The sequence below is a fragment of the Antechinus flavipes genome, chromosome 4 (genome assembly GCF_016432865.1).
Source record: "Antechinus flavipes isolate AdamAnt ecotype Samford, QLD, Australia chromosome 4, AdamAnt_v2, whole genome shotgun sequence".
Taxonomy (NCBI): Eukaryota; Metazoa; Chordata; class Mammalia; order Dasyuromorphia; family Dasyuridae; genus Antechinus; species Antechinus flavipes.
The window spans coordinates 471,599,367-471,610,026 of NC_067401.1; the positions used below are offsets into that span (position 1 = coordinate 471,599,367).

At 37.2% G+C, this 10,660-nt stretch overlaps 1 long non-coding RNA gene across 1 annotated transcript; it reads right to left on the minus strand.

Annotated features, from left to right (window-relative positions):
* Positions 1-558: 558 nt before the first annotated feature.
* LOC127560545 (uncharacterized) lies at positions 559-7,727 on the minus strand. Its single transcript, XR_007953355.1, has 3 exons — positions 7,425-7,727; positions 6,459-6,631; positions 559-796 (listed from the first exon to the last, which is right to left on the minus strand). It is a non-coding gene; the product is annotated as an uncharacterized LOC127560545 (long non-coding RNA).
* Between the last annotated feature and the right edge of the window lie 2,933 nt (positions 7,728-10,660).

Sequence of the window (10,660 nt, forward strand, 5' to 3'; positions counted from 1 at the left end):
AAATGAAATCAAGTGGACCTCAGGAAATATAACCAACAAGAGGTCTGTTGGAGGTGACAGAATTCCAGTTGACCTATTTAAAATCCCATTATGTTGTTAAAGTACTATGTTTAATATGCCACTAAGTTTGGAAAATTCACCAGTGGGCACTAGATTAGAAAAAGATCAGTTCACATTCCAATCCTAAAGAAAGGCAATGCTAAAAAACGTTCAATTTTACCAATCACTTTCATTTCACACACCAGAAAGATTGTGTTTAAGAATCTGCAAGTTAGGTTTCAGCAATATGTTAAAAAAAAAGAATTACCAAAAGAGCAGGCTGGTTTTCAAAAAAGCAGAGGAACTTGAAGGTGAAATTGCCATGTTTGCTGAGTTATGGAGAAAGCAGTAGAGTTCCCCAAAACATTAACTTCTGCTTCATTGACTACATTAAAGCCTCTGTGTATGTGGATCACAACAAAATAAGGCAAATTCTTAAAAAGAAGAGAGTACCAAGTCATCTCACTTGTTTACTAAAGAACCTGTGTGTGGGCCAAGAAGCAATAGTTAAGACACAAACATAGAACCAATGGGTTTAAGTTTGACCCATTAACATGATCTTAATTTTTTTTAATGTTGTTTCAAGCCATATACACTTTCCTCTTTCACCCTTATCAAGAGACTTCTTAATTCTTTGCTTCAATTCTTCACCTCTGATAGCAGAGAATCATCCCCTATATATCTGAGATTGTTGGTATTTCTTCTGGCAATCATAAATCTTTTCATTTGTCCAGCCTGGTACTTCATATGATGTCTTCTGCATAGGAATTACATAAAGATGATGACAATATATACCTTTATCATATGCATTTCCTAATTCTATGATGAGATAAATGAAGATTAGCTACAAAATGAAGTTCACTTGGTAGGGAATCCAAAGAGCTAGTCAGAGTTTAATCTCATGAACACTGACTCCATCTTGTACTACCATATGTAATCTCCTTCGTCTGATTAAATCATTCAAGGGAAAGTATGTGGTCTAAACTATCTGTTGTTTTGTAAATTAATGCATATGCAATTAATCAACATCTCTCCATTCCAAATCTTTCAACTCCACTGAAACTTACTTTTTTGCCTTCACCACTGAAAGCCCCTAATATTTAATCCAATTAGAAATCAGATTGTCTAATGTTGTATCCTGATTAATAGTTTCCTTCTAGTTACTTGGCCTTATTTCATTGTTTTTGAAGTATAAAAATCTGTCTCCCCCTGTAATCATGGTTCAGTGCCAAAGTTGAGGGTAATAGCAACAATCTACTTTCCAAGGTTCTTGTGACGATCAAATGAGATGATATTGTAAAGCACTTTGCTAAAGTGGGTTTTTTGTTTTTCCTTTTAAGTTGTTTTTCAGTTGTGTCTAACTCTTTGTGATTCTTTTGTTACATAAAGATCTTATGATTTTATCAATAGATACAGAAAAAGCTTTTGATAAAATAGGATTGTATATATTTAACTATTTCAGATTGTCTGCTGTCTTGGGGAGGAGGGTGGTAAGGAGAGGAAGGAGAAAAAGTTTGGAACACAAAATCTTACAAAAATGAATGCTGAAAACTATCTTTGCATGTATTTGAAAAATAAAATACTAATGAGAAAAGAAAAAAATCTAAGATAAGGAAAAAAGAAAGAAAAAAAGCTTTTGATAAAACACAACACTCATTCCTATTAAAAATACTTGAAAGCATAGGTGTAGATTTTTTTTTCCTTAAAATTATATAAAGCATCTACCTAAAATCATTAGTAAGCATTATTTGTAATGGGGATAAGCTGGAAGAATTCCCAATAAGATCAAGAGTGAAACCGGTACTCCCATTGTCATCAACATTATTCAATATTGTATTAGAAATTCTAGCAATAAAATAAAAGAAAAAGAAATTGAAGGAATCAGAATGGACAATGAAGTAAAAAAATATTTTTTTCTTTTTTTGCAAATGATATATTTGCTTCCCTCTGGATGTCACAGAGGAGATTCCTCCACTAGAATTGTTTAGACTGGGAGTCCTGTCCAATTCTGAGATTCTGTTTAGAGGAGAAATATGGAAGCAGGTTTTGGAAATGATCTCCAAACTAATGATGAGATCAGGATGATGTAGTTCTTGTGCACGTGGGAAAATCACAATGGTTGTTATCATTGCCAAAAGATACTTTTTATTCACTTGAAAAGATTGTGCAAAAGATCCAAAAATGATTTTGCAATGTGCTTTTTTTTTTTTTTTAAAGAAACAGCTTTTGATAGTTCAGAGGGAGAAGGCAGTAGGGAATGACAAAATGTATAATGAGATGTTTGAGACTGTCTTAAATATGCTAACAAGACAGTCCAGGAAAACTGATCACCTTTTGTGTGCAATTATGATTGATGGAGTTCACATTATGACTGTCTTAAACATGCTAGCAAAAGAGTCTGGGAAAATTGACCTCCTTTTATGTGCAATTATGATTGATAATAGGGAACAGAATTGGCCCATTTTAGCATTTACACAATAAGCTGGTTTAGAGTTCGCATCCCTAGGTGATGGAAGAAGAAGAAAGGGGATTGGTATAATCAATACTTAACTTTCACAAGGGAACATTCCTGGAAAACAGAGCAAAAGTGAAAAATGTAAATGTTGATACCCTGAACCTAAGGGAAACAGGGGGTTAGGTTCACCCAGCCATCCAAAATTGTAATCTTTTACTAGCCATTGATGAAAATGCACTTTTCTACATAGAATTCTTCATGACAAAACACTAATTCTGATCATATGAATTTTTTCTAACACAGTGACCATGATGTAACTTATAAAACACAGTACATAAAATAAAATTGGTAACATGCAAAACATTTTTCTCACTAGTAATTCACTAGAATTATGACCTTTTGTGCTAACATCTCAAAAAAACCAACATTGATTTCTAATATTTGTTTTTCATAACTCATGAAATCTAGAATACCATAAAGATAGTACCATAAAGAAATAAAATTTTTTAAAATATTTTTAATCTCAATCTTATTTGCCATTGTATCAGATGATAGTGTGAGGGTATCATGCTATATGTTATACTGCTGTAAACCTCTATACCTTGGTTGCCCTCTGAAAATCAAGAGAAGCATTGCTGGGACTTCAGTTGCTCAGTCCAGTAGCCAGCACCCTGTACAGGCAGTTCCAGATGCCCCAAGTTCCAAGCTCTTTTTAGCATGGCAACAGTTCTGGGAGCAGAGCCAATGCTTACTAAGAGCTTCCCAGGAAGAGTGCCCTCCTCCCCTTCCCCCATCAGCGTAATACCTCAACCATACAGTCTGTTCCTTCCTTCTTTTACTCCCTTTAGCTTGGCTTTAGACAGAAATGGGAGGAGCCAAAAGAGACAGCCAAACTTTTCCCCTAGCAACTTCCCCATTTGTTCAAAGACACATGGAATGGTAAAAGCTGGATATCATCTCTGATACTCCTATACTCTGTCTCTACTGTATATAATCGTGAATATGCATGTGCATATACAGTTGCCAACAGGAAAGCAAAAATGAGATTACTAATACTTGTAGAAAAGAAAGTTGTGTGAATATTGAAGATCAAATAATTAGGATTGAGTGTAATAAATTCTTGAATTTAAGGCATTGAGCCAGTTTAGGGACCAAGGAAATATATGGATGTACAGGGTTTAAAGATGGGGTTCAATAATTATGGAAGGCTAAAAGAAAGAATTAAAAATATAAGGCCCAAGCATTATAAGAGAAGATAAAACCTGGGGATCAGTTGCAAGAGAAAAAAATGTTTGTTAAGAACTTAGTTCAGCTGAGTGCAGGATAATGAGTAAGAATTATAGGGATAAGGAAGGGGGCTCTTCGTAGGCTATCATGAAGAAAATTCCTAGTAATCTCTATAAAGCTGCATATATGTGACATCTATCCCTAGCCTATATGCCCAGCTCCTAAGACATTTTTACACAAGTACACACCAAAAAACATTGATCCTGGCCAGTGGAAATACTACATTGTTAAGTACACAGATAGATAAAATGCAAACCTTAAAAGGTAAGTGGGAAATAGATGACAAAAAGGTCAGTCTTTCTAGTCACTGTGATCACTTCTAAGGGATTCAAGTAAGCTAGAATTCTTCATTTCAGAAATGAAAATTTTTAGTGGGGCTAAATAGAGTGGGATTTGTTAGTTTGGAGGATTTTTCCACCAACAGTGAAACTGGCCCATCTCAGTGGTATTGGGGTTTCCGCTGACTCTGCTGACAGCTGCTCTTTTGTATTCCTTCCTCAATACTGTGGCTGGATACCTCCATATCCATCTGTAGACAGCTGTTATTTTGCTCTAGCTAAGGAATAGGACTGAGTAGCAATGTGGAAAGATGCAGATTAGTTCAACAAATAAAATCATCTTTATGATTAACCAATATGAAGTATGAGGTCAGAAATAGGGGTGGAGAAAAAGACAGTGAGCAAGGCATTGAATTCCTTGAGAAAAGAAGAATTGCCCAGGAATTGGTAGGAAACAGTCATCAAGATCTGGTCTGGGTGACAAATTTGATAGTATCAAATACATGAAGAGAGATTGCTCAGAGACAATGGTAGAGGGAGATTATGGCAGAGTATAGGGAACAAAGAGTATTTCAACTGCCCCACTATGACCTATGGGTCAGGAGTATAAAAGAAAGAATAGTCAGGACTGGAAAGGGTGACCAGTTAAGCCATTTCTTCAAGAAGGAGCCAAGGCTGCGAGTTCCAGATCAGAGGACCACAGATTTATAGCTGGAAGGGACTGATTCTTCTAACTGGGACCCTTACATTTTATCAGTGAGGAATTGAGACCCTGAGAAACTTATGTTTCAACTTCCTTAACTTTAGCAGCTATTTGTTCTTCTAATGCCTGACTTCAAAATACATAAATTCATATTCAAAATATAAAAATATAGGCTTAAGCTTCATAGCAGTGTTACAGCAAGTTCTCCTTCATGATGAGGTATAAAGAGCACTGTATAGAGAAGTTGAAGGTCTAGGATCTTCTGAAGCTATTAGTGATGTAGTGCATGGGTCAGTGACTTGAGTTGAAATTCAGATTCAGACACTTATCAGATGTGTGACCATAGATAAATCCCTTAATTTCTCTCTACCTTGGTTTCCTTAACTGAAATGAGATAATTATTTGTAAAGTACTTAGGACGGTGACTGGCACATAATAGGCACTATATAAATGCTTATTCTTTCCCCTCTCCTTTTGGCCCCAAGTCTGCCACTAACTAGCTGTGCAATTTTGAGCAAGTCTCTTGCTCTATCTTGGCCACAAATTCATATCTACAAAATGGATTTTAGACTCCATGTTTTCTAAAGTCCCATTCAGCTCTAAGACTGACCCTGGATTGTTTCCATTTAATTGTTCAATAAGCAACTCAGAAGGACATGACCAGGATCTTGCCATGAGGGAAGAACAGCAGATATCCTTTTAAAAGTTATATTGAGATGGACAGAATCAGTTACACCCAGAGAGGGAACACTGGAAAATGAATGTGGACTACTTACATTTTTGTTTTTCTTCCCAGGTTATTTTTACCTTCTGAATCCAATTTTTCTTGTGCAACAAGAGAACTATATGGATCTGCACATATTGTATTGTATCTATTGTATCTATATTGTATCTAAGATATACTTTAACATGTTTAACATGTATGAGACTGCCTACCATCTAGGCGAGGGGGTGGAAGGAAGAAAGGGAAAAGTTGGAACAGAAGTGAGTGCAAGAAACAATGTTGTAAAAATTACCCATGCATATGTTCTGTCAATGAAAAACTATACTTTTTTAAAAAAAGTTATATTGATAACTTTCAGTTTTTAGTACCAATCATCTTCCCCTCCTAAAGAACTATTCCATATAGCAAACCATGAAAATAAGAAGAAAAAAAAACAGATTAGAAAAGGAAGGAGCGGTAATCAGCAAGAGCAAACAAAACATTTTAAAAGTTTAAAATACTTTTGTGGCAATCTACACTTATGGGCCTTCCCTGAAAAAGAGTGGTTGTGGAAGTGTCTTTTCATGGGTTGTTTTCTGAAATTTTACAACTTTCACTTTTGATGGTTTTGTGGTTGTGCTTTCAATTTACATTGTTATAATCATTGTATATATTTTCTTGGCTCTGTTTATTTCACTCTGTATCAGATCATATAAATCTTTCTATGCTTCTCTGTATTCATCATATTTATCTCATTATAGCATAGTAAGATTCTATTACATTCATGTACCACAAAAATAGTCTTTTAAATTGAATTTGATTTTTTTTTCAACCAGTAATAACCCACCTTTTCTTGTTCCCCCTACCAAACGAAAATGAAAGGGGAAAAAATGCCCTGTTATAAACATCTATAGTCAAGGAAAACAAATTTCTTAATTAGCCATTACCAAAAGAAAGAAATGCATATAAAATCAGATGTAAATATGACCTTACCATTCCCCTAAAATTGTCTCCAAAATTACTAATAATCTTTTAATTGCCAGATGCAATCCTCATTCTCCTTAACCTCTCTGAAATTTTTGATACTGTTGATCACTCTTTTCTTTGGTACTCTCTGTAATGGGCTGAGGCTTGAGTTGATGCACTGAAGTCCCAAGCACATGAGGCTAAATAGTAATTGGACCATACTCTATTAATATATAAGCTTGGAGAAAGAATGGCCCCCGCCCACTCTTTATGCAAGTCCTGATGTGTTGTATAGGAAATGACGATTTTGGTGGGTGGAGGCAGGGAAGTGGAAAAGGAAGGGGAAGGAGAGACTTTTAGGATTGCCTTGCCACAGTTTGCTCAGCTCACATCTCTCTCTGTTAGCTGGCTTCCTGTCACAACTGTCCATATTGCTATCGCAATCTTTCTTGCCTATATTTGCTATCGCAATCTTTATTCACCTCTTCACTTCAATAAATATTGAAGATTTTTCCCTTAACCTGAATTCCTGACTCCGGCTGATTTTATATACGCGGTCATTACACTCTCTACTCTCTAGGTTTTCAGGATATCCCTCTCTTCTAGTTCTTCTCCTACTTCTTCCTCTGTCCTCTTTGCTGGATTCTCTTCTAGATCATGCCCTCTGACTTTAAGTGTCTCTTTGGGCTCTGTCCTGGGCCCTTTTCTCTTCTTCCTCTATAACACTTCCTAAGGCTTCAACCACACCTTTTATGGGGATGAATCCAAATCTATCTTTTCTGCCCCAGTTTCTGCTGATCTCCAGCTATTTTTCACATATCTCAAACTGGATGTTCAGTAAATATCTTAATCTCATTATGTCCAAAATAAACTTATTTTTCCCTAAAATTTCCCTCTCTGTGACCTTCCCTATTACTACAGAGGCAATATCAAGCTCCCACTCTCTCAAGCTCATACCCTAGGAGGCATCCTGAATTCCCCGCTCTACCTCACCCATATATACAAGCTGTGGCCACTGGCCTGAACATTGCACGTCTGCAGCATCTCTTGTAGATGTCACCTCTGAGGCATATTTGTGACATTTCTTGTAGATTTCACCCCCGAGCATCTCTTGTAGATGACATCTCTGAAGCATCTTTGTAAATGTCACCTTTGAGGCATCTCTTGTAGATTTCACCTTTGCAGCATCTCTTATAGATGTCACCTCTGAGTCATCTCATTTAGATGTCACAATATCTCTGTGACATTTCTTGTAGATGTCATCTCTGAGGCATCGCTTAGAGATGTCACCTTTGAGGCATCCCTTATAGATTTCACTTCTGAGGCATTTCTGTGACTTCTCTTGTAGATTTCCCCTCTGTAGTATCTCATGTATATGTCACCTCTAAGGCATCTCTGGAAGATGTCACCTCTGAGGCATCTCTATAGCAACTCTTGAAGATTTTATCTCTGCAGCATCTCCCGTACATGTCATCTCTGATGCATCTTACACATATCACATTTGAGACATGTCTTGCAGATTTCACCTCTGAGGAATCTTTTGCAGATTTCATCTCTGAGACATCTCTTATACATGTTCTCTCTAATGCACCTCTCATAGATTTCACCTCTGCAGCATCTTTTGTAGATGTTATCTCTTTGTCATCTCTTGTAGATGTCACCTCTGAGATGTCTCTCTTGTAATTATCACCCCTGAGGCATCTGTTGTAGATTTCACCGCTGAAGCATCTCTTGTAGATTTCATTTTGAGGCATTTCTTGTAGATGTCACTTGTGAGGCATCTCTTGTAGATGTCACCTGTGAAGTATCTCTTGTGGATTTCATCTCTGAGGCATTTCTGTGACATCTCTTGTAGATTACCCCTCTGCAGAATCTCTTATAGATGTCACATCTGAGGTATTTCTTGTTTATGACACCTCTGAGAAAGCTTTGTAGATTTCATTTTTGCAGCATCTCTTGTAGATGTCATCTCTAAGGTGACTCTTGCAGATTTCACCTCTATAGCATCTCTTCTAGACATCACTTCTGAGGAATCTCTTGTAGATGTTACCACTGAAGCATCTCTGTGGCATCTCTTGAATATTTCACATCTGTAGCATTTCTTATAGATTTCACCTCTGAGGCATCTCTTTGGATTTTCTTGTAGATTTCACCTCTGCAGCATTTCTTGCAGATGTCACCTCTGAGGCATCTCTTCTAGATGTCACCTGTGAGGCATTTATTATAAATGTCACCTCTGAAGCATCTCTTCTAGATGTCACCTCTGAGGCATCTCTGTGACATCTCTTATAGGTTTCCCCTCTGCAGTAACTCTTGTAGATGTCACATCTGCCAGCATTTCTTGTTTATGACACCTCTGAGGAAGCTTTGTAGATTTCACCTCTGCAGCATCTCTATATTTTAGATGTCACCTCTGAGGCATCCCTTGCAGATTTCACCTCTACAGCATCTTTTCTAGACATCATCTCTGAGGCATCTCATATATTTCAGATCTATAACTTCTCTTGTAGATTTCACCTCTGCAGCATCTCTATATTATAGATGTCCCCTCTGAGGCATCTCTTGCAGATTTCACCTCTACAGCATCTTTTCTAGACATCATCTCTGAGGCATGTCATATATTTCATATCTATAGCTTCTCTTGTAGATTTCACCTCTGCAGCATCTCTATGTTATAGATGTCACCTCTGAGGCATCTCTTGCAGATTTCACCTCTATAACATCTTTTCTAGATATCATCTCTGAGGTATCTCATATATTTCATATCTATAGCTTCTCTTGTAGATTTCACCTTTGAGGCATCTCTTTGGATTCTCTTGTAATTTCACCTCTGCAGAATTTCTGACAGATATCACTTCAGAGGCATCTCTTCTAAATGTCATCTCTGAGGAATTTCTGTGGCATCTTATAGATTTCAACTCTGAAGCATCTCTTGTATATGTCATCTCTCAGGCATCTCTCTGCCATTTTTTGTAGATTTCACCTCTGAGGCATCTCTTGTAAATACAGCATCTAAGGCACCTCCTATAGATCTCATCTCCACAGCATCTCTTGTAGATATCATCTCTGAGGCATCTCTTTTAGATTTCTCCTTTGAGGCATCTCTTGTAGATTTCACCCATGAGACATCTCTTGTAGATTTCACCCATGAGACATCTCTAGTAGATGTCATCTCTGAGGTATCTCTTGTAGATTTTACTTCTACAGCAACTCTTAAAGATGTCACCTCCGAGGGATTTCTTGTAGATTTCACTTCAGAGGCATCTCTTCTAGATGTTACCTCTGAGGAATTTCTGTGGCATTTTATAGATTTCATCTCTAAAGCATCTCTTGGATATGACATCTCTCAGGCATCTCTCTGCCATTTCTTGTAGATTTCACCTCTGAGGCATGTCTTGTAAATATCGCATCTAAGGCATCTCCTGTAGATTTCACCTCCACAGCATCTCTTGTAGATGTCATCTCTGAAAAATCTCTTTTAGATTTCTCTTTTGAGTCATCACTTGTAGATTTCACCCATGAGACCATGAGACATCTCTTGTAGATGTCATCTCTGAGGTATCTCTTGTAAATTTTACTTCTACAGCAACTCTTAAAGATGTCACCTCCGAGGGGTTTCTTGTAGATTTCATTTCAGAGGCATCTCTTCTAAATGTTACCTCTGAGGAATTTCTGTGGCATCTTATAGATTTCATTTCTAAAGCATCTCTTGTATATGTCACCTCTCAGGCATCTCTCTGCCATTTCTTGTAGATTTCACCTCTGAGGCATCTCTTGTAAATATCGCATCTAAGGCATCTCCTATAGATTTCACCTCCACAGCATCTCTTGTAGATGTCATCTCTGAGGAATCTCTTTTAGATTTCTCACTTTGAGGCATCTCTTGTAGATTCACTTCTGAGGCATCTCTTGTAGATTCACTTCTGAGGCATCTATTGTACATGTCCCTTGTAACTCTTGTAAATGGCACATTTGAGGCATTATTGGTAGATGTCATCTCTGAGGATTCTCTGTAGCATCTAACACAGATTTCAACTCTACAGCATCTTTTATACATGTCCTCTCTGAGGCATCTCTTGTAGATAACAATCTGGGGCAACTCATAGATTTTACCTCCATGGTATCTCTTGTAAATGTTATCTCTGAGACATCTCTTGTAATTGTCACCCATGAGGCATCTCTTGCAGATGTCACCTCTCAGGCATCTCTTCTCATTGTCATCTCTATGG